This window comes from Pseudorca crassidens, chromosome 9, assembly GCF_039906515.1.
Source record: "Pseudorca crassidens isolate mPseCra1 chromosome 9, mPseCra1.hap1, whole genome shotgun sequence".
Taxonomy (NCBI): domain Eukaryota; kingdom Metazoa; phylum Chordata; class Mammalia; order Artiodactyla; family Delphinidae; genus Pseudorca; species Pseudorca crassidens.
The window spans coordinates 78,405,262-78,425,977 of NC_090304.1; the positions used below are offsets into that span (position 1 = coordinate 78,405,262).

General features: G+C 38.9%; 1 pseudogene; it reads right to left on the reverse strand.

Moving 5' to 3' along the window:
• Positions 1 to 18,716: 18,716 nt before the first annotated feature.
• Positions 18,717 to 20,385, reverse strand: LOC137231155 (tigger transposable element-derived protein 1-like; annotated as a pseudogene).
• Positions 20,386 to 20,716: the final 331 nt, after the last annotated feature.

A 20,716-nucleotide genomic window follows, 5' to 3' on the forward strand; every position in this document is an offset into this window, starting at 1 on the left:
GCAACGGGAGAGGCCACAACAGTGGGAGGCCTGCGTACCGCAAAAAAAAAAAAAGAAAGAAAGAAAACGAAAAAACTATTCTCTAATAGAAGGAACCAGGGCTTTGGGGGAAGTAATTGATTCTAGAGCTGGTACAGGGAAAATACAAGATAGGCCTGGAGCAAATTAAAATGGAAGTATTTTAAAAGGACACAGGAACTAACCTAAAAGTGCTTCCAGTAGCCAAAACTGGAACAATTTGACCAAAAAAATAATGATAATATTGTATTATAACCCAAAGAATAAGACAAATATCTGTAAGTCCATACTGACATAAATGATTGAATAAATAGATGAGAGGGAAGAAACAACTCTTCTTTACAAAAGAATTCCAATTAATAAACGTAGAAGAAATGAGGGAAATAGAAAAATCACCATTAGAAAATTGTTACAAGCAAGATCCACAAATGAATGCTAAAATCAGCTGGAAAGTTTAAGGAGAAGCAGAATATTTACATAGCCTCAAAGTATCTCACCCAAAGTAGTTATTCATCTCAAAGGGAAAAAAGTAATCTTATAGGAAAGGAGACCCTGGCTGCTATCACTTGAACCACATGATGAAGATTAAAATTACTAGTAAGAGAATATGTCAATATGTTGTACCCCCCTAATATATCACACTGAGAAGGGTACATTACTTCTGTGGCACCCTTCCCCAAAATCTATAAACTCAATAATCTGGAGAAACACATCACACAAACTCAGACAAATTGAGGACATACTGCAAAATGCCTGACCAGTACTTTACAAAATTATCAAGGTCGTGAAAGGAAAGGAAAAACAAAGGAACTGTGACAGATTAGAAGAGACTAAAGGACAGAACAAAATGTAACATTATTATCTTGGGTTGGACCCTAAAACAGAATAAGGACATTAACAAAAGGAAAAATTAAGGAAAAAACTGTTGAAATCCTAATAAAATCTGTGGTTTAGTTAATAGTATTTTACAAACGTTTGTTTCTAAGTTTTAACAACTCTACCATGGTGATATGAGATGTTAACATTAGGGAAAGCTGAGTAATGGGTATGTAGGAACTCTCTGTACTGTCATGACCACTTTTCTGTAAGTCTAAAATGATCTCAAAATTAAAAGTTAAAATGTTTTAAACTCTTAAAACGTTTAAAAATTTTTGTTGTACCATACATCCCAATTTTTGGTTCAGAACAAATGTCACTATAATTATATAAAACAGTAAAACATATGTTTAATAGTTTGCTTAAAAATATATTAATCACGTATGTGTGCCATTTGGATATGGATTATACAGAGTAACATTCCTACCCATAGGAACTGATCATTTAGATAATCTGTTTGAAAGCCATATTACAAGCCCAACATCAGTGACTCTGTAGAAGAAAAATCTCACTCTTGCCAAAGTAGTAGAAGACCCTCAAGGTGCTTAATAACAAGGCTGTATTCCCCACTGCATCTGCAGGGGCAACAAAGGTAAGAACTCTTTGGACGGGAAATACTGTGAGAGGCTTTTTTTTTTCCGTACGCGGGCCTCTCACCGCTGCGGCCCCTCCCGCCGCGGAGCACAGGCTCCGGACGTGCAGGCCCAGCGGCCACGGCCCACGGGCCCAGCAGCTCCGCGGCATGCGGGACCCCCCCGGACCGGGGCACGAACCCGCGTCCCCTGCATCGGCAGGCGGACTCCCAACCACTGCACCACCAGGGAAGCCCTGTAAGAGACTTTTTGAGGCCCATGGAGTCTGATCCCCACCAGCCCAGGCTATCGCATCGCACAGCAGGGGCTTCACTTTACCTTCACCAAGGTCCTCATGCTCTCAAGCCCCCATTTGCTTATGCCATATGTCTTATCAAAATGGCAAGAATAAACTTCTTACAGCCATAGTGGGGGGAAAAAATCCATTAAGCGCTGGTTTTTTGAAAGAAAAAGAAAAGTCTACACGCCAAGAAAAAAATGCTTTTATCTTGCAGTAAAGATCTTTATCTAGTAATAATAGCTAACATTTATTGAAAGCTCACAATACGCCAAATCTTGTGCAAAGCTCTTTACATGCAGGACCTCATCTAATCCTCCTAGCAACCCAGAGAGGGAAGTACTGTTGCTGTGTCCATATTTCAAATGAGGGAACTGAAGTGAAGTGAGGTTGAGTAGTGTGCCCAAGGTCACAAAGCCAGAAAAAGACATACCCAGGACTCAAACCAAAGTCTATTTGATTTTAGACCTTACTTAACCCTTGTAATGTACAACCAGGTCTCTTTACAGAGCAGAATTTCCTAGATGACTATGAGTATGGGCATATCTATAAGATTTAAAACAAGCTAAAAATACTTTTTAATTTTTTTGCAAGCATATCTAAAGTGAACATATAACAAAAACTTTTATAAAAAACTACGTATACCACTTGGATGGAGAATTGTTTAATTTGCCACATGAGTACTTGGGGCATGTTGAAACTTGACTGATTTCTTTAGCTTTTGTAGATCACAATGGAATGTACTAGGCATCCTGTCTTCTTAATGCTAAAGGTGTCAGGGTTGTTAACTGCTAGCCAAATGACAAACATAACCACTTTGCCTACTTGGCTACTGTAAGATAGGGACAGAAGAACAAAGATTATTTAGTCTCAGCTGTGTATTGCTAAAATGAAGATCATTCCCCAAGGTGTCATGGGGGAAATATCAGGGAAAACTAAATTATCCTCCAAAATTCATTACCCTTTCCTTTTCTTATTTGGCAAAGCCTAACTCTCCCTCACCATCAGCAAGTCAAAGCATCCTGTCTTTCGTTTAGATGCTTTTTAGTGGCATGTACAGAAGGAGAGCGTAGAAGGATCAATGGAGAGACTATAGAGGAAATTATCTCATTACAGCATCTATTCATAGCACTTTTATTTGCTCATTTATTAAATATGCATTTTAAGCACTGTCTATGTGATAGGCACAACCACAGCAAGAGAAACAAAAATGAACAACACATCCCTTGCCTTCCAGCAGTTCAGTTTCCTAGGGAAAAGAGACATAAGTCATCAACTCTACGAGGACTAGACTTGGTTCCAAAGGAGTGGAATGGAGAAAGCACATGCTTGCACTTAACTTTGCCTGGGAAAGTCAGGATTTTGGAGTTTGAGGTGTAAATTGGGGTTCACCAGGCAGAGAGAAGCACAAACAATATCCCAGGAAGAGAGAACAGCATGTCCAAGACAATTAGGAGTAGTCAGCATGACCACAGCTCAGCTCGAAATCTGGGGAGTGGCAGGATATGAGGCTGGAAAGGCAGACACAAGCCAAACCGAAGTGAATAACTGACTGCCTTGTGTTATCACCCTTGTCTTCTTACTAAATTATAGAACATGTCTTATTCATCAGTATATCCCTAACTCAGTGTATGCCATGTGATAGGTCCTCACATACCATTAAACTAACAGTCCAACATAAAATTACGTGTAATTTTATGTTTATCATAATCAGTTGTAAAACTAGGTCGAGTTGTATTAAGTTGTACTGTCTGAGATTTTTTTTTTAAAACTAATGTAATATACTGCCCTCTAGTGGTTAGGAGACAATGGGCTTTCTATCACAACGAATGCCAGTAGCTTTTACCCTTTAAAATCGGGTGCTGGTTGTTTTCACGTCTTGGCTATTGTAAATAATGCTGCAGTGAACATGCGGGTGCAGATATTGTTTTGAGATAGTGATTTCATTTCCTTCACATAAATACCCAGAAGTAGAATTGCCAGATTGTTTGGTAGTTCTACTTTTTATTTTTTGAGGAATTTAACAGTTGCTTGGAAGTTAACTAAATTTATTGTCGTAATCATTTTGCAATATATACATTATTTTGTACACCTAAAACTAATACAATGTTATATGTCAATTATATCTCAATTAAAAAAACAAAACAATGCTGGTTACAACCAATAAAATATCTTCACTCACTGATAACTTGCAACCTAGTTTGAAGATCAGTGATTTCTGACAACACTTGTTTTATGTTAATATATTGCTTTATATAGAGAAAGAAAAACCAGGAAATCTATGCAACAGAATATTAGCAGTGGTGGTTTCTCAGTAGTATATTTTTCACACTATATTTTTCACACTACTTGGTACATTTATTTTTTTATCAGATAAGCCAGAAAATTAAGAGCAAATGAGAATGTCTTCTTTGATAAAAGTGTACACATGAGAGGCTAAAGAATGCCCCTTAAAGTCTGCCTTTCCAGAGTTCCGATGAAGCTGAATTATAGATCCTATAACAGTTTTTCCACATTGGAGACTGAGTTTGCTTGTCACATAAGCAACTTCCAGGGCATTCTTTAAACAAATATTCCTGAAAGGGGCTCCTGTAGCTTCAGAATCAGAAGAGGAGTGACTAATCATAAACTTGCTTTATTTCTTCCTGTATATGATCATCAATGAAATAAACTGTCCAAGGACTTCCTTGAAAAGATTACATTAGAATAACTTTTGTTCTGTGGTTGGTGCTTTTGAAAACAAAGTATAATAAAGCACTATTAATACTGTACTACAGAGTGGTAAACTATGTAAGCAAAAATACAATATTGAAGGGTTGCCTTAATGATTGTTATTGCTTATATTTCCTAAAAGTTGGGTTATGAGCCAAAAAATACTTATTAAACACTAAAAATATTTTTTAAATCTCTTCTCCATTTTTAATATTTTATCCTCATACTTTATTGCTTATGTAGTAGTTGTCATAATGCCTTTCTTCTAGAGATTTTTATAATGCCTAGATACTAAAATTAGAAGTTTGAGTAGTAAACATTTAAAGAACTTAAAAGAAAGAGAGAAAGAACTTTACACATCCTCTACTCCTAACCCGTATTAGTGATAAACTCAAGTACCTTTAAAATGGCATTGGTTAAGACATTAACATCTATGAGTCTAATAACCATCAAAATAAAACTAGTATTGCCTTTTTGGTTTCTAGAGTCCAGCAAATAAAGAAAAGAAAAAATATTTATCTACAGAAAAGTGAGAGCTTTGTAAGTTACTGCATTTATTGGAAATCAACTCAAAGCTGTGTGATTTATTTATGTATCAATATATATTCACTCAGTACAACTCTGTTGAATACCTCTTAAATCACCTCTGTGCTTGGGACTGGGGACTCCAATAGAGATCAAATACAATCCCCGTCAATAAACGTGTAGCCTATGAGATGTTAAAAGCTGGTAAACAAGGATTTAGCATAAAGTGTGATAAATGTTACAATAAGAGGAACAAAGTTTATACTGCAATCACATAGAAGGAGTATCTAACCCAAACTTGGGCTGTGAAGACAGGCATCCTGGAGAATGTGACTACTACTTTGAGACCTGAAGGGTGGGTTAGGCAAGCAAAGATGAAGAAGAAAGAAGGGGTAATTCGGGCCTTCTTGAGAAACAGCCTGTGTCAAACTCCGCCCACTTTACCTTTGTTTCATAAATCTCCAAATCCAGATACTGAGAGAGCTTCCAGGCAAGAACAATTGAACACACAATTTACCTCTGTTCCTTCCTGAACCCAACTTAAATGACAATTAAGGGATAAAAAAGAGAGAGACCAGGGGAGAAGACAGCATCAGACCTCTGAAGGTCAGAAAGCAGGTAGTCAAGTGGTAACAGACTTGGATGACCAAAGAAAGCTAAAACCTATGCTGCAGCGGGAGAAGCCTAAGAGCAAGCCAGTCTGTCCTGCAAAACCACAGAAAAAGCTCGGGTTACCTGGGGTAAAGGTGAGGCGGATGCAGGATGAGTTGAAAGTCTGTTTAAGAAGCAGTCAGGGCTTCCCTGGTGGCGCAGTGGTTGACAGTCCGCCTGCCGATGCAGGGAACACGGGTTCGTGCCCCGGTCTGGGAAGATTCCACATGCCGCAGAGCGGCTAGGCCCGTGAGCCATGGCCACTGAGCCTGCGTGTCCGGAGCCTGTGCTCCGCAACGGGAGAGGCCACGACAGTGAGAGGCCCGCGTACCACCAAAAAAAAAAAAAAAAAAAAAGAAGCAGTCAGACCCCACATCCAATTCCCCACATCGTACAGGTAGGCACCTCGTCTCCTTTTGCAAAAGCAGGAGCATTTAACAAAACTAAGAATATAAAAGAGAGCTCTTCAATCTGTTAAAGGACATTTAATAGTTGCTCTGATAGTCGGCTGAGACTCCCCCTTCAGGCCTAAGTAGTATTTCCTAGCTGGTGGGAGCGTCGACAGCTGGCAGCTCTCATTTGAGTCATTCTCCAGACAATGGCCTCAGGCCAAGAGACTCCTCACATAGGGTCACACCCAGTCCCTGAGGGCAGCCCTTAGCCAGTAACTGGTAGATGTGGGATATAAAGGCCAGGCCTCTTTGCCTCAAAGTAGGACAATTCTGAAAGGCATGACTATACTCCAGCAAGAAACAGAAAATATAACTTTTTTGAAGAAAAGATGCCATTTACAACAACGACAAAAATTTAAAGTACCAATGATGAATCTTTAAAAAGATATGCAATGGGGCTTCCCTGGTGGCTCAATGGTTGAGAATCCACCTGCCAATGCAGGGGAAACGGGTTCGTGCCCCGGTCTGGGAAGATCCCACATGCCGTGGAGCGGCTAGGCCCATGAGCCATGGCCACTGAGCCTGGGCGTCCGGAGCCTGTGCTCCGCAACGGGAGAGGCCACAACAGTGAGAGGCCCGCGTACCGCAAAACAAACAAACAAACAAATAAAAAGATATGCAAGTCTTTTCTGGAAAAATATATATGTATAATATTGAAAGACATTTAAAAAGAAATAAACAGAAGGATATACCATGTCACTGGATTTGAAAACACACTACCATACAGATGTCAGTTCTTCCCAATGATCTTAAATATTCAATGCAATTCCAGTCAAAACACTAAAGGGCTGCTTCTGGAACTTGACAAGCTGATCGGAAAATTTATGTGAATGAGGAAAGGAACAAGAATAGCTCAGATACACCTGTATAAGTAGAAAAACATGGAGATACTTGCTTTACAAATAACAAGACGTAATAGAAAGTTCTTATAATTAAGACAATATGGTATTGGCACAGGGATACATATAAAATCAGTGTAACAGAATAGAGAGCCCCAAAATAAACCCATGCAAACAAAGAGACCTGATTTATGACAAAGCAGGCATTGCAGATCAGTGGGGGAAGGATAGAAATGACAATCATGGGTGTGCAGTGTTTAGATTTCCCTTTGTAAGTAAAAAGAACAAAGACTGTCGCTCATCATCATACAAAGTGTTAAGATGCAACACAGCAACAGTGCACCCGAGGGGAATTCAGGATGGGAAAATCAAGAGGAAAGTTCTGTGCTTTGGATATTTGGACCCCTAGATAGTTAAGGTGCATATCTAAGGGAGAATTTCAATGACCCCAGATTCTTGCATCATCCTACAGTAGAAAAGCACTAAAATCATTAACTTGAGATGTCTGTATTTGTGAATAGCAGTAATGTTTTATCAAGATGTATGCATGACTACATGTACTTTCCAGCCAAAAACTTCATGCGTATACTAACTGGCTCCTCCCCTACCTCTTTGGAGCAGTCCCCTCAGACCTACTGAGAGGCTGTTTCCCGGGCTATAGTTCTCAGTAAGATCCTTGAATAAAACTTAACTCACAACTTCGTTTTTCTTTAAGTTGACACCTTTGACCCAGGGAGGATATTGGCTGAAGCCTCTACCTGTGGTAGCTTCAGCATCCCCACAGTGTTCAAACCAATGCCTCACTCCCCCAGGCTCTTCCCTGTGACTGAGTAGTGAGTGGACTAAAAGAGGACTGTTCTGGCCCAATGGGGACTCGTCCAGTGGGCAGTCTTTGCTGACAAGTGACTCATTAGCGTGCGCAAGACTTTCTTAAAGCTGCTTCTTCCTTCCTTCTTTCCACATCATAATATCAAAACTTTCCTAGCTAACCCCTGCTCTTACCCCACATTAGCCTTCACAGGTGTTTCATCCTAATAAATCTCGTACGTCTCCAATTCCATCATGGTATCTGCTTCTCAGAGGAACTGAACTGAATAGTTGGTACTGAGAAATGGTCCAAGAAAGCAGCCTGTAGAGGGAAGGCCAGATCACTCACTGGCTGGCAAGGAAAACCCCAACCTGAGTGGAATGTTGGCCGCAGATCATCCCTGGCACAAGATGGTGGCTTAACTGCTGAATATTTCACAGATAATGGCCTGGGGAAACATACCCAGTGGAGAAAAACAGGCTTACCAATGCAATAATTCAGGCCTTTAAAAGGCACAGGAGGGACCATACCTGCAAGGACAGTGACTAGTTTTTACTAAGTGAATGGAATCCCTTCAGAGGGTTAATGCAAAACTTAGGGCAGCTGGCAAACAGTTAAAGGCTAAGTGTGAGAACCAACGTGTGCTTGTTGTGATACTTCTTTCAAAGAGGTCCTTCTCTTCCTGCAGTGGAAGAGGACACAGCTAAGGAGCAATCACAGGACTTAATATGTAGAATGGGGAGCTGCAGAGGTGATTAAATGCTATGTTACACTAAGGTATCAGAGCATTTAGTGAAACATGGGATGGGGGACATCTGGGTAGATGTCCCCCAGTATTGAGGCTCAACAGACACCCAGCTCTGTGCCCATTCTCTTACCATCAGCCCCAGACTACAGAGGGGAACCAGCACTGCAGTTCTTAGTGATGCTGGTCCCTCTCTCACCAGACAGATTCTTCTGGCATATCCTTCAGTCCTAGCACTTCCCTAGCAATATTGTGCTGGGATTTTGTAAGAGTTATCTGCCTGGCAGCCAGAAGAGGAAGTGGGGACAACTCTGAGGCATATTCATTGCTTTGTGGTGGAGAGGCCTCAGTAGGGTCTTACAAGGGGTAAGTGCTAGCGCTTACAGAGGCAGGTGCTATCACTAAGAACTTCAGCGCCAGTTCTCCTCTGTAGTCCAGGCCTAAATGTAGAAGAGGATGTCACAGAGCAGGGCTCATTAATAGTGATGGACATGATGAGCCCCCAAAGTAAGAGAAACCAGGTAGCAGCACTTAACTGTCAGAAGTCAGGGGGCCACAGTTACCATGAAACCAGCAAGGTTAAAGAGGCAGCTGAGAGAACTTAACTGGCAGAGAGAGAATTAATAGAAATTTGGAGTTCCTAAGGACAAAATACCCAGGCACCCTTCAAGGGTACTACTTAACATCTTCAACTAGGGGTAAGAATGCAGGAGCAGGAGGCTGAGGACAGTGGTCCCAATAAAAAGTCACAATGCCTTGCTCAGTTCCCAGACCTGAGCCAATTTTCAGATCTGGAACCACTAAGTGAAAAGACGGCCACGTCCCCAGGAAGAAGGACCCTGCAATACATTCAACAAATATACTGTAAATATACTGTAAAGATTCCCTCAGTCCTTGCCTAAAGGGACCATTTCAGTGAATATATACTGAGAAAAGGGGAATAAACCAAATATTAAGGAATATTGCACAGGTTATGAGTGTACCATGATCTTAAGCTACTAGAGTATATGATCTACTAAAACAAAGGAGTAAACGAAAGAAAAAAAGATATTAAATCTAAGAAACAGGTGGCTATGGTGGCCATGAGAATGCACCTGACAGCCCTCCAACTATAGGAGGATATTGACCAAGGGCCCTAGGTGCTGTGCTCGGAAATCCAGCCCAGCCCACACTTTCCAAGCGGTGATCCCAGTGAATGACTCCATTACTAAGGCAGGCTTATTCCTGGGAGACACAGGACTCTTCTGATGGGCCACTTGAAGGCTGGTTTAACCTTCCTTCCATCTACCCATCCTTCCCTGAGGGTCAGACTTGTCTTCTGTTTTGATGGATTCCCTCAGCCTCTCCCAGTTCCCTCTGTTTTTGCTCACAGGCATTTCATTAATAAATTATTGCTTATTTATTTATTTATTTTAGGCTGTGTTGGGTCTTCATTTCTGTGCGAGGGCTTTCTCTAGTTGTGGCAAGTGGGGGCCACTCTTCATCGCAGTGCGCAGGCCTCTCACTATGGCAGTCTCTCGTTGCAGAGCACAGGCTCCAGACGCACAGGCTCAGTAGTTGTGGCTCACGGGCCTAGTCGCTCCGCGGCATGTGGGGTCCTCCCAGACCAGGACACGAACCTGTGTCCCCTGCATTAGCAGGCAGATTCTCAACCACTGCGCCACCAGGGAAGCCCCAAATTATTGCTTATTTAACCCCATCTTGGCATTTAGTTCTTGGAAGACCCAGTGCCAATACAAGAAAAGTCTAAAAAAAAAAACCCTAGGATGATGGTAAAGGAAGATTCCAGCTGTGCACCAAGCATAGAAAGCAACGATTAAGACAAATGCAAAAGAGATGGCTACAAAAACATAAACAGAATGGAAAATCTACTATGTTTGATGTTATTTATTACTCTTCACTCTGGCAGAGTTAGAATTAGCAATAAATTACATTAAAAACTGAACAGAAAGTCATGATTTTTTAATGACAACCAAAACAAAAAGTTGAATAAGAAATAAATATGTTCATAGTATGCTACATAACAGCAGCAAATTATATTTACATAGTTATTTATTAAATATTAATATAAAAATTATAATATATTGGTAAGTACTTTACAGGCTGAAAGGAAAGGTGGTATGGGGAGAAGGGTAGAGAATGAGATAAGAACTACCATAGGAAGTGAATATATCACATATAAAACTGAAATATCAAGAATGACAGTATAGGCATGTGGCTTAGAAATATTGAGGGAAATACTGAAAGAGCTAAAAGAATTAAAAGTGATTATCACTGGGAAGAAAGAATGGAGATGGGTGCTGGTAATTATTTCATAATAACACTTGTAGATTTTTAAGCTATGTGTAGCTTTGGTAAAGTTTAAATTAAAAATAATTATTAAAAATCAACAATTTGACAATTATATGTGGAATATATAAAGAGTTATTAGAAATCAACAAAAGGCAAGCACCACTATGTGAATAAATAAGCGATTCATAAAAAAACTGAAAATGTGAATTAAATGTAAAAACATTTTATTTAAGAATTAATTTAATTAATTAAAGTTTAACAAAGGTTATGAAATGACTTCTAGATTTATACCCAAGAGAATGTAAAGCATATGTCCACATAAAAACATGTACACAAATATTTGTATCAGCCTTATTCATAATAGCTAAAAAAAAAAGTTGATGGACCCAAATGTCCATCAGCTGATGGATAAATCAAATGTGATATATCCAAATAACAGACTATTATTCTGCAATTAAAAAAAGAATGAAGTACTGATGCAAGCTACAACACGGATTATGCTAAGTGAAAGAAGCCAGTCAAAAAAGGTCACATATCATATGATTCCATTTATATGAAATGTCCAGAATAGTCAAATCCACAGAAGCAGAAAATAGTTTAGTGGTTGCCAGAGACTAGTGGAGGGGGAAATAGAGATTTTCTGCTAATGGGTATGGAGTGTTTTTATGGGATTGCGAAAATATTCTAAAATTAGATAGTGGTGATGATTGCACAACTCTATTAAAAACCACTGAATTGTACACTTTATAAGGGCAAATGTTATGGTATGAGAATATATCTCAATAAAGCTGTTGTAAAATTAAAATCACAACCCCCCCCCAAAAAAAACAAAGAGAAATGTACAGCAGAAAATAGTAAGACTGAAAGAGAAAGAAACAGAAGAAAAGCTGAAAGCCACAATTCAAGCAAATGTGTTTCATGGTTAAATGAGTGAGTGATAAATTATAGAGATCCTCAGTCATGGAATCACACATGGAAATTTGTGTCTCAAATTTGGACACAATAAATAATATTCTTTCGGATGTGTCATTTCTGTGAACAAAATATTTTATTTTACATACTGATTACCACAAATAAATGTTCAAATAGCTCAAGATACTTTTTTAAACATCTTGACAGGCTAAGGATTAGAATAAAAACCTATGACAGAATCTATTTCATCAACAAAGAGAAGTAAGACTGTTTTCTTCTTGGCCTGAGAAGAAAACCAAAGAATAAATGGATTTTTAAAATAAACTGTTAAACAGGTTTAGCAAGGAGATACCGCATTTCTAGAAAAATCTAGTTGAACTACCCCAATGCAAAATATTCCATTGTGTTTACTTAGGTTGCTTTCCAAGTGTGCATATTGCCTGAAGTGGGTAAGGTTTTCAAATGGCTTTTTGCCAAATGAATTGGGAAGGCAAAAATATCATCAAAGACCCAGAGATGCTATCAGAGCATTACAAGAAAAGACCTAGAAGGAGTGCCTGACCAGGAAGCCAAGAATTCATTCATCCAAATGAATCATAAACCAAAAGCATCATTTTCAATGGGAAAGTTTCTTCCATAAAACCATCTCCTCACTTCCCAGCTTATTTTCATGACAAACAAGCTAGAAATACATGGGATTTAATTGGCAAGGTTAGTTTTTAATCATTTGAGGCATATTTATAAGTTTGATATAAACAGAAGGTAATCTCCTCCCAGAAACATCTGCTAGAGTATTTCTCATACACAGAGCTTCAGTGACACATATTCTCTGCCAGTCAAATTAATTCTTAAATAATTCATGTAACTTCATCTTTCATCTTGGGTACCTAAATAAACCAGATAAAACACAAACACTTTGGATTTTTTTAAAGAAAATATAACAAAAAAAGAATCATTTTAAGGAATAGGGTATTCAAGCACAGCATTTCCTGCCTTTGGAAGGCAGGAGTGTATGTAAGCCTTCTGAATAAGCCTAGCTAATATATCTGTCAAGATCATGAGTCTGTTTTTTATTCCTATGAATTAGAAATGCTATAGCAATATTAAAATCTATATATTATGACTACACTACTATTAAAATCTTAAAATAATTTTAAATATTTATATTCAGGTATGTTATTTTGAGACTATCATTTTCAAAAATACTGATTGTTTTCATGTCCCACAATTTCCAGGATATATTTAATTTTAAGGTAAAATTCAAACTTTCTAGTATTGAAATATTTTGATATGCCTTCTTTTAAGATTAAAGGAATCAAATAAAAATAATTCAAGTGCAAGTTGATTTAACATATATGACCCGACAATAGATTCATATACCCCATAAATGGAAAGGCAGGAAAGCTCCAACTACATTTTCAGTCAGCTTTTATTGAGGACCCACTTTATGTCAAGCCCTCATAAAACTAAGGTACTCTAGATAATTTTTCAGGCATAAACAGTGGTGTGCAGTCATGGGCAGCTTTTGGATGAGTTACTGCAATGATAATTTATTGACATTTACAACTGATGTCAATTGATATTGCCAATGATAATCTAAGGACAATTTATCATGCACTTACAATGTGCCAGGCATTTTGCTAGACACAGTACATGATAATTTCATTTAATGCTCTCAAAACCTTATAATGTAGCTGGGACACTTTTACCCCTTTTAACAGATGGAACAGTGAAGCACAGAGAAGTTAAGAAACTCTTCCAAAGCCACACAGGATGTGAGACAAGCTGGAATTCTAAACCACGTGATCTGACCCCAGAACCTACACTCTTAGCTACTATACTATCTCTTGAAATTCAGAATGAATTTTCCTTTGGAACTATATTGTAACTGTAATTAGTTTCACAAGCTAGGCTATAAAAGCCTAGAAACATATCTAGACAACAGACTATACACACATAACTGGACTGTTCTGACTGATAAGCCAATTCAGATGGAGAAGGAATTGATAGCAAAAGGGGTGTTTTAGCTCTACTTTTAGCAATAGTCATTACCTTGGGGGAAAAAAAAGGATTTTGAACATTTTAAAGCCAAAGAATCCTCTTTGCAAATGAGATCTTACCCAGCACTTCAGTTTCTAAAACAGATAAAAGTAGGGCTGCTCTAACTGAAGCAGGAAAGGAAAAACCATACTCTCCTTCCTCCACTCCCCAAAATAAACTCCAAACACTTCCCCAAAATTTCAGGGCTCCAAGGAATACAGCCTGAAAAACCACTGAAGGAGATGAGACTGCTACAGACCCAATGGATTTTATTTTCCAGAAATCACTGGAGAAAGTAACATGATATTCTCATAGACAAAACAGATAAGTGTAAGTTGTAAGATAGCTATAGTTATTAACAGTAGATCTGCCCATCTAATGGAAAGTCTTTCTTTAGTGTCATGCCAGAGGATTTTGTATCTGGTCCTATTTCTGTTCAACATTTTTCGTCAATAACTTGGATGAAGTCACAAGAGGTATATGCCTATGAAACAAAATAGAAAACAGTTGTAAATTATCACCAAACATAATCAAAGAGAGTGTAAGCTGCAAGCAGTTCAGGAATACACATTTTAAAACGCTGAACATTTTACACAGAATTCTTTTTACGAGAGACCTAGTGTAGGAGCAGACCCTTGAAGGAGTCAAAGCATTCAAGACTCCATCTTAAACCTAAACCCCAAGGTGAACTCAATCCTTGCAGAGCTAACTTTCCAGTTGTATGAATTCCAGCCCTCCTCCCCAGGCTACGGGAATGGATTGTCCACAAGAACACGGGCAATGCCAAAATCAAAGAACAGAAAACTAAACTTCAAGGAGACAGAGTGATGTATAAATTAACTGATCCAGAAACAGATTCTAAAACCAGTGTAAGAAGCCAAGAATACAAAAACCAGGGAGACTAGCAATAACTGATCCATGTATCACAAGGATCGGTCTGGGTCAAATGTTGTTCTTTTGTTTTGCTTGTGTAAACTGGCCGGGGTGTGGAGCGGGGGGCTGACAGCCAAGTTTAAAGGTCCAGAGTCGAAACAGACACAATTCTCTCCAAGGTAGGGTGGAATAAGTATTTTCCTGGTTCACCCAATGGGAAGTTATGATAAGTTCCAGGCTATTCTTGAGGTGAATGCATATATACATGACCTCTTGCAACCCCAAAGCACTCTTACAGATATACTAAGTATTTGAACTGAATTGGTCTCAAAAGTAATCTAATGCTTTTGTAATTAGTTCCCTGTCTCAGATAACAGAGTGTGGGGTAGAGGGCAGCATTTCAGCTCGCCAGGTGAAGCAAGGAAGTGGTAGAAGATGGGGCAGATAACCATGGAACCGTGTAATGACTGTGGGAATATCATAGCATTAGTGAATTCCACAAAGATGAAAAGCCCAGTCTCTGGTCATTTACTGTCTTTGTCACTGTTTTATAGGAAGGCAATATATGTATGTTGGAAAGAGAGATAAACAGTGTCTCCCTTATTGCGCAGTAAAAATAGGTCTATGCTTTGTACTACTATAATACCCACATAACAGTGTTTCTGAGAGAATTAAAGGAAAACCCATAGAGAATGTTTAGAACAATGCCTGTTAAAACAGTACATGCTTGAAAATATTAGCTATTCTTTTACCATTATATTACTCATCACTATAATTATCATCCTGGCATCTATCAGTCCTCTTCAACTGTCTATAAATCCCCCAGGTACTGACCAGCTGCTTCGGGTAGCGGTATAGAGACATCATGAAATTGGGAGTGTTTTAGCCCAGATCTGGGATAAGGGAAAGGCTAATTCTAGCCTTGTTTCAACAGTCTCCAGTGTATCTTCTGTTAATTGCCCTCTCTGGACCAGATGAGTGGTGATGCTTCCTGTAGGCTAGGCTCCAGGGAGTTTGCCTAGGTTGGAAATCAGAAAAAGTAAGAACAGATAATGATCTAGAACGCTCATTAAACTAGTGCTCAGTAATGGTGACACAAAAAGAGCACTAAGGGGTTTCCCTGGTGGCACAGTGGTTGAGAGTCCGCCTGCCGATGCAGGGGACGCGGGTTCGTGCCCCGGCCCGGGAGGATCCCACATGCAGCGGAGCAGTTGGGCCCGTGGGCCATGGCCGCTGAGCCTGCGCGTCCGGAGCCTGTGCTCCGCAACGGGAGAGGCCACGGCAGTGAGAGGCCCGTGTACCGCAAAAAAATAAATAAATAAAGAGCACTAAGGAGGTAGAGAGTCTGATGAAATCTCTACAAGTTGGCAACTACATAAGTGTGGAGAAAGTTTTGTTTTGGACTTGAATAGGGAATATAAAACTCGGATCCCGGCCATAAATTCTGTTTTGAAATGACATCAATTTAGGGGATCCCTTCCACTCCCAGGCAAAGTCTGAAAATAACCTCTGGGAGGTAACCTTTGATGAGGATTCAAGACCCATGTGGGACAGGAAGCTGGGAGGAGGGAGGTTTTGTATGGAAGGACTTTGTGGAGGTCATAGATAATGGTATGACAGAATTCAGAGGTAAAGGAAGTTGCAGAGTGTGGGTTTCCAGGCAAAAGAGACTGAGAGCTAGAGAGAAACACATGTAACACATGAGCAAAACTATCGGTCCGCAGAATCCAACCGCAGGTGTAATTCATGGGACAGTTTTAGAGATCACCATGATGCCTAGTAGAAAGTGTCCACCACAAAGGCTACCTCTTCCAGAGAAGATTTTGGTTTGATGAGCAGTTGGACCAAGACTTGAAGTATATTCTAACCTTTTTTTCTTATGTATGTATATGTTTTGTAAATAATGGGCTCATCATTACACAGCTTTTTTTAGCTGCTCTTTTTTGCCTAAAAATATAACAAGAAGCTCTTTTCAAATAATGTTTTATCAACTCTTTCATTCAGCAAATGTTTACTGAGCACATACTACGTGTCAGGTGCTGTCCTTGGCACCAAGGATACAGTGGTGACTATGACAGATTAAGTCCTCAGTCTCAGGAGATTTCAGCCTGGTGGAGGAGAAAATAAATGATAAAGGGAGACTGAGAATGTCAGGGCTTGATAGGAGCTACATAAAGAATTCAGCAGGGTGATGTGATTGAGTGTCTGAGTCTACTTTCCATTGGATGGTTAGAGAAGGCCTCAGTGAAGAGGTCTTAAACTGAGAATAGCAAAAGCCAGCTATGCAAAACGAGGGTAAGGAATCACAGACAAATGGAAAGCTAGTGCAAAGGCTTAAGGCATAAAGAAGCTCAGACCATGTAAGAAACAGCAAGAAGGCCAGTGACTGAGTGTAGTGGGGAAGAGAGGCGAGGTCACAGAAGTTAGGAAGGCCTAGATCTCCCGACAGAAGTGAGAGGGGTTTGGAGTTCTATTCCAAATGTGAAGGGAAGCCATTGGAGATTATTTTATACAAAATGTGTATGTGTATGTGTACCAGCTTTTCTGAGGTATAATTTACTTACAATAGAATTTCCCAATTTTAAATCTACAACTATATTTACTTTTCATAAATATATACAGTTGTATAATCAATACCACAATCTACTGGGTTAGCCAAAATTTCGTTCAGGTTTTCCCATAACATATTACTGAAAAACCTGAATTAAATTTTTCATCAACCCAATGTGATATAAAACCTTTTCATCACTCCAAAATGTTTCTTCTGTCTCTTTGCAGTCAATCCCCTCTCTCCTAACAACCACTGATCTGCTGTCACCAGAATTTTAACTTCCCTAGAATCTCATATCAAAGGAATCATGCAATGAAGACAATTACATTAAAAAAATTATTAAGAATTTCAAGGCAGCAAAAACAGAGCATTAAACCAAGCACAGGGCCTTTCTGAGCATGGAGCCCATGTGACTACACAGGTCAAACACCCCTGAAGCCTACCCTACATTCACTGTGTAATTTTTTGGTGTCTGGCTCCTTTCACTTAGTATTGAGATTAATTCATGTTGTTGCATGGACCTGTGGTTTATCCCTTTCTGATGCTGAGTAGTATTCCATTGCTTGAGCATGCCACAATTTATTTATCTACCAATGAAAGAACATTTGTACTGTTTCCAGTTTAAACTGCTATAAACATTTAAATACAAGTATTTATGTGAAGTCTTTTGAAAAGACGTTTTTAATTTTAATGAAGTCTAAATTGTGAACCTTTTTCTTTTATGATTCATACTTTCTATCCCCAATCTAAGAAATATTTACCTAACCCAAGATAACAAAGATGTTCTCCCAACTTCTTTCAGAAGTTTCACAATTTTAGATTTTAAATTTAGGTCTATGCTCCATTTTGAGTTAGTTTTGTATGTGGTGCAAAGTATGATTCAAAGTCCTTTTTTAAAAAATTTAATTGATTTATTGGCTAGCTATGAGAAAGGAACTAACAATTTGCAAATCTCCTTGGAGTCCTAAATTCGGTTAGCTGTTTTTTCTTTTTTTGGCTTTTTTCTTTCAATTTATTTAAACTAAAACAAAACAAAAACAGTTCACCCATTTCTCCCACCTCCTTCATCCCCCACCTCTTGTCAACTGTTCTCTGCATCTATGAGCTTGGGGTTTTTTGTTTTTTGTTTTTTTTTAAGATTCCACATATACGAGATCATACAGTATTTGTCTTTTTCTTTCTAACTTATTTCACTTAGCATAATGCCCTTGCATTTTCATTTTTCATTTTTTGAGAAACATCTATACTGTTTTCCACAGTGACTGCAACAGTTTACACCCCCACCAACAGTGCACAAGTGTTTCCTTTTCTCCACATCCTTGCCAACACTTCTTCTTTTGTATCTTTTTTTATACTCACCATTTTAACAGGTATAAGGTGATATCTCATTGCTGTTTTGATTTGCATTTTCCTGATGATGATTTCCTGATTTGCATCTTTTCATGTACCTGTTAGATATCTGCATGTCTTCTGTGGAAAAATCTCCATTCAGATCTATTGCCCACTTTTTAATAGGATTGTTTGCTTTTTGATATTGAGTTGTGTAAGGTATCTATATGTTTTGCTGAAGGTTGAGGTGGCTGTAGCAATTTCTTACAATTAAACAACAATAAAGTTTGCCACATAGACTGATTCTTTCACAAATAATTTCTCTGTGAAATGCAATGTTGTTAGATAGCATTTTACCCACAGTAAAACTTCTTTCAAAATTGGATTCAATCCTCTCAAACCCTGCCACTGCTTTAGCAACTAGGTGAATGTAGTATTCTCAGTACTTTGTTGTCATTTCAACAATCGTCATACCTTCTTCCCTAGGAGTAGATTCCATCTTAAGAAACCACTTTCTTTGCTCATCCATAAGAAGCAACTACTCACCCACTAAAGTTTTATCATGAGATTGCAGCAATTCAGTTACATCTTCAGTCTCCACCTCTAATTCTAGTTCTTTTGCTATTTCCACCACGTCTGCAGTTACTTCCTCCACTGAAGTCCTCAAAGTCCCTCAGAGTCATCCATGAGGGTTGGATTCAACTTCTTCCAAACTCCTGTTAATATTGCTATTTTTACCTCTTCCTACGAATCATGAATGTTCTTAATGGTATCTAGAATGGTGAATCCTTTCCAGATGGTTTTCAGTTTACCTTGCCCAGATCCATCAGAGAAATCACTTTCTGTGGTGGCTGTAGCCTTATGAAATGTATTTCTTAAATAACAAGACTTGACATTCAAAATTACTTCTTGATCTATGAGCTGCAGAATGGATGTTGTGTTAGCAGGCATGAAAACAACAGTAATCTCATTGTACAAGTCCACAAATCCATCAAAGCTCTTGGGTGGCCAAGTACATTGTCAATGGGCAGTAATTTTTTTTTTTTTTTTGAGCTGTAGTTCTCAACAGTGGGCTTAAAATATCCAGTAAACCATGTTGTAAATAGATGTTCTGACACCCAGGCTTTGTTGTTCCATTTCTAGAGCACAGGCAGAGTAGATTTAGCATAATTCTTAAGGACCCTAGGATTTTCGGAATGGTAAATGGGGATTGGCTTCAACTTTTAGTCACCAGCTGCACTAGACCCTAACAAGAGAGTCAGCCTGTCCTTCAAAGCTTTTGAAGCCAGGCATTGCCTTCTCCTCTCTAGCTACAAAAGCCCAAGATGACATCTTCTTCCAATAGAAGGCTGTTATGTCTACATTGAAAATCTGTTGTTTAGTGGAACCACCTTCATTAATTATCTTAGCTAGATCTTCTTGATAATTTGCTGCAGCTTCTCTATCAGCACTTGCTGCTTCACCTCGCACTTTTAGGTTATAGAGATGGCTTCTTTCCTTAAAGCTCATGAACCAACCTCTGCTAGCTTCAAATTTTTCTTCTGTAGCTTCTTCACCTCTGTCAGCCTTCAGAGAATTGAAGAGAGTTAGGACCTTGGTGTGGATTAGGCTTCGCCTTAAAGGAATGTTGTGTTTGGCTTGATCTTTTATCCCAACCACTAAAACTCTTTCCATATCAGCAATAAGGCTATTTGGCTTTCTTATCATTCCTGTGTTCACTGGAGTAGCACTTTTAATTTCCTTCAGGAACTTTTCCTTTGTATTCACAACTTGGCTAGAGGCCTAGATTTGAGCCTATCTCAGCTTTTGACATGCCTTCCTCACTAAGCTTAATCATTTCTAGCTTTTGATTTAAAGTAAGAATTCCTATCACTTGAACTCTTGGACGTCATTGTAGGGTTATTAATTGGCCTAATTTCAATATTGTTGTGTCTCAGGAAATAAGGAGGCCCAAGGAGAGGGAGAGAGATGGGGGAATGGCTGGTCCCTGGAGCAGTCAGAACACGCACAACATTTATCAGTTAAGTTTGAAGTCTTATGTGGGTGCGGTTTATGGTTCTCCAAAATAATTACAATAGTAACATCAAAGATCACTGATAACAGATCACCACAACAAATACAAGAATAATTAGAAAGGTTGAAATATTGTAAGAATTTCCAAAATGAGACACAGAGTCATGAAGTGAGCAAATGCTGTTGGAAAATGGCACCGATAGACTTACT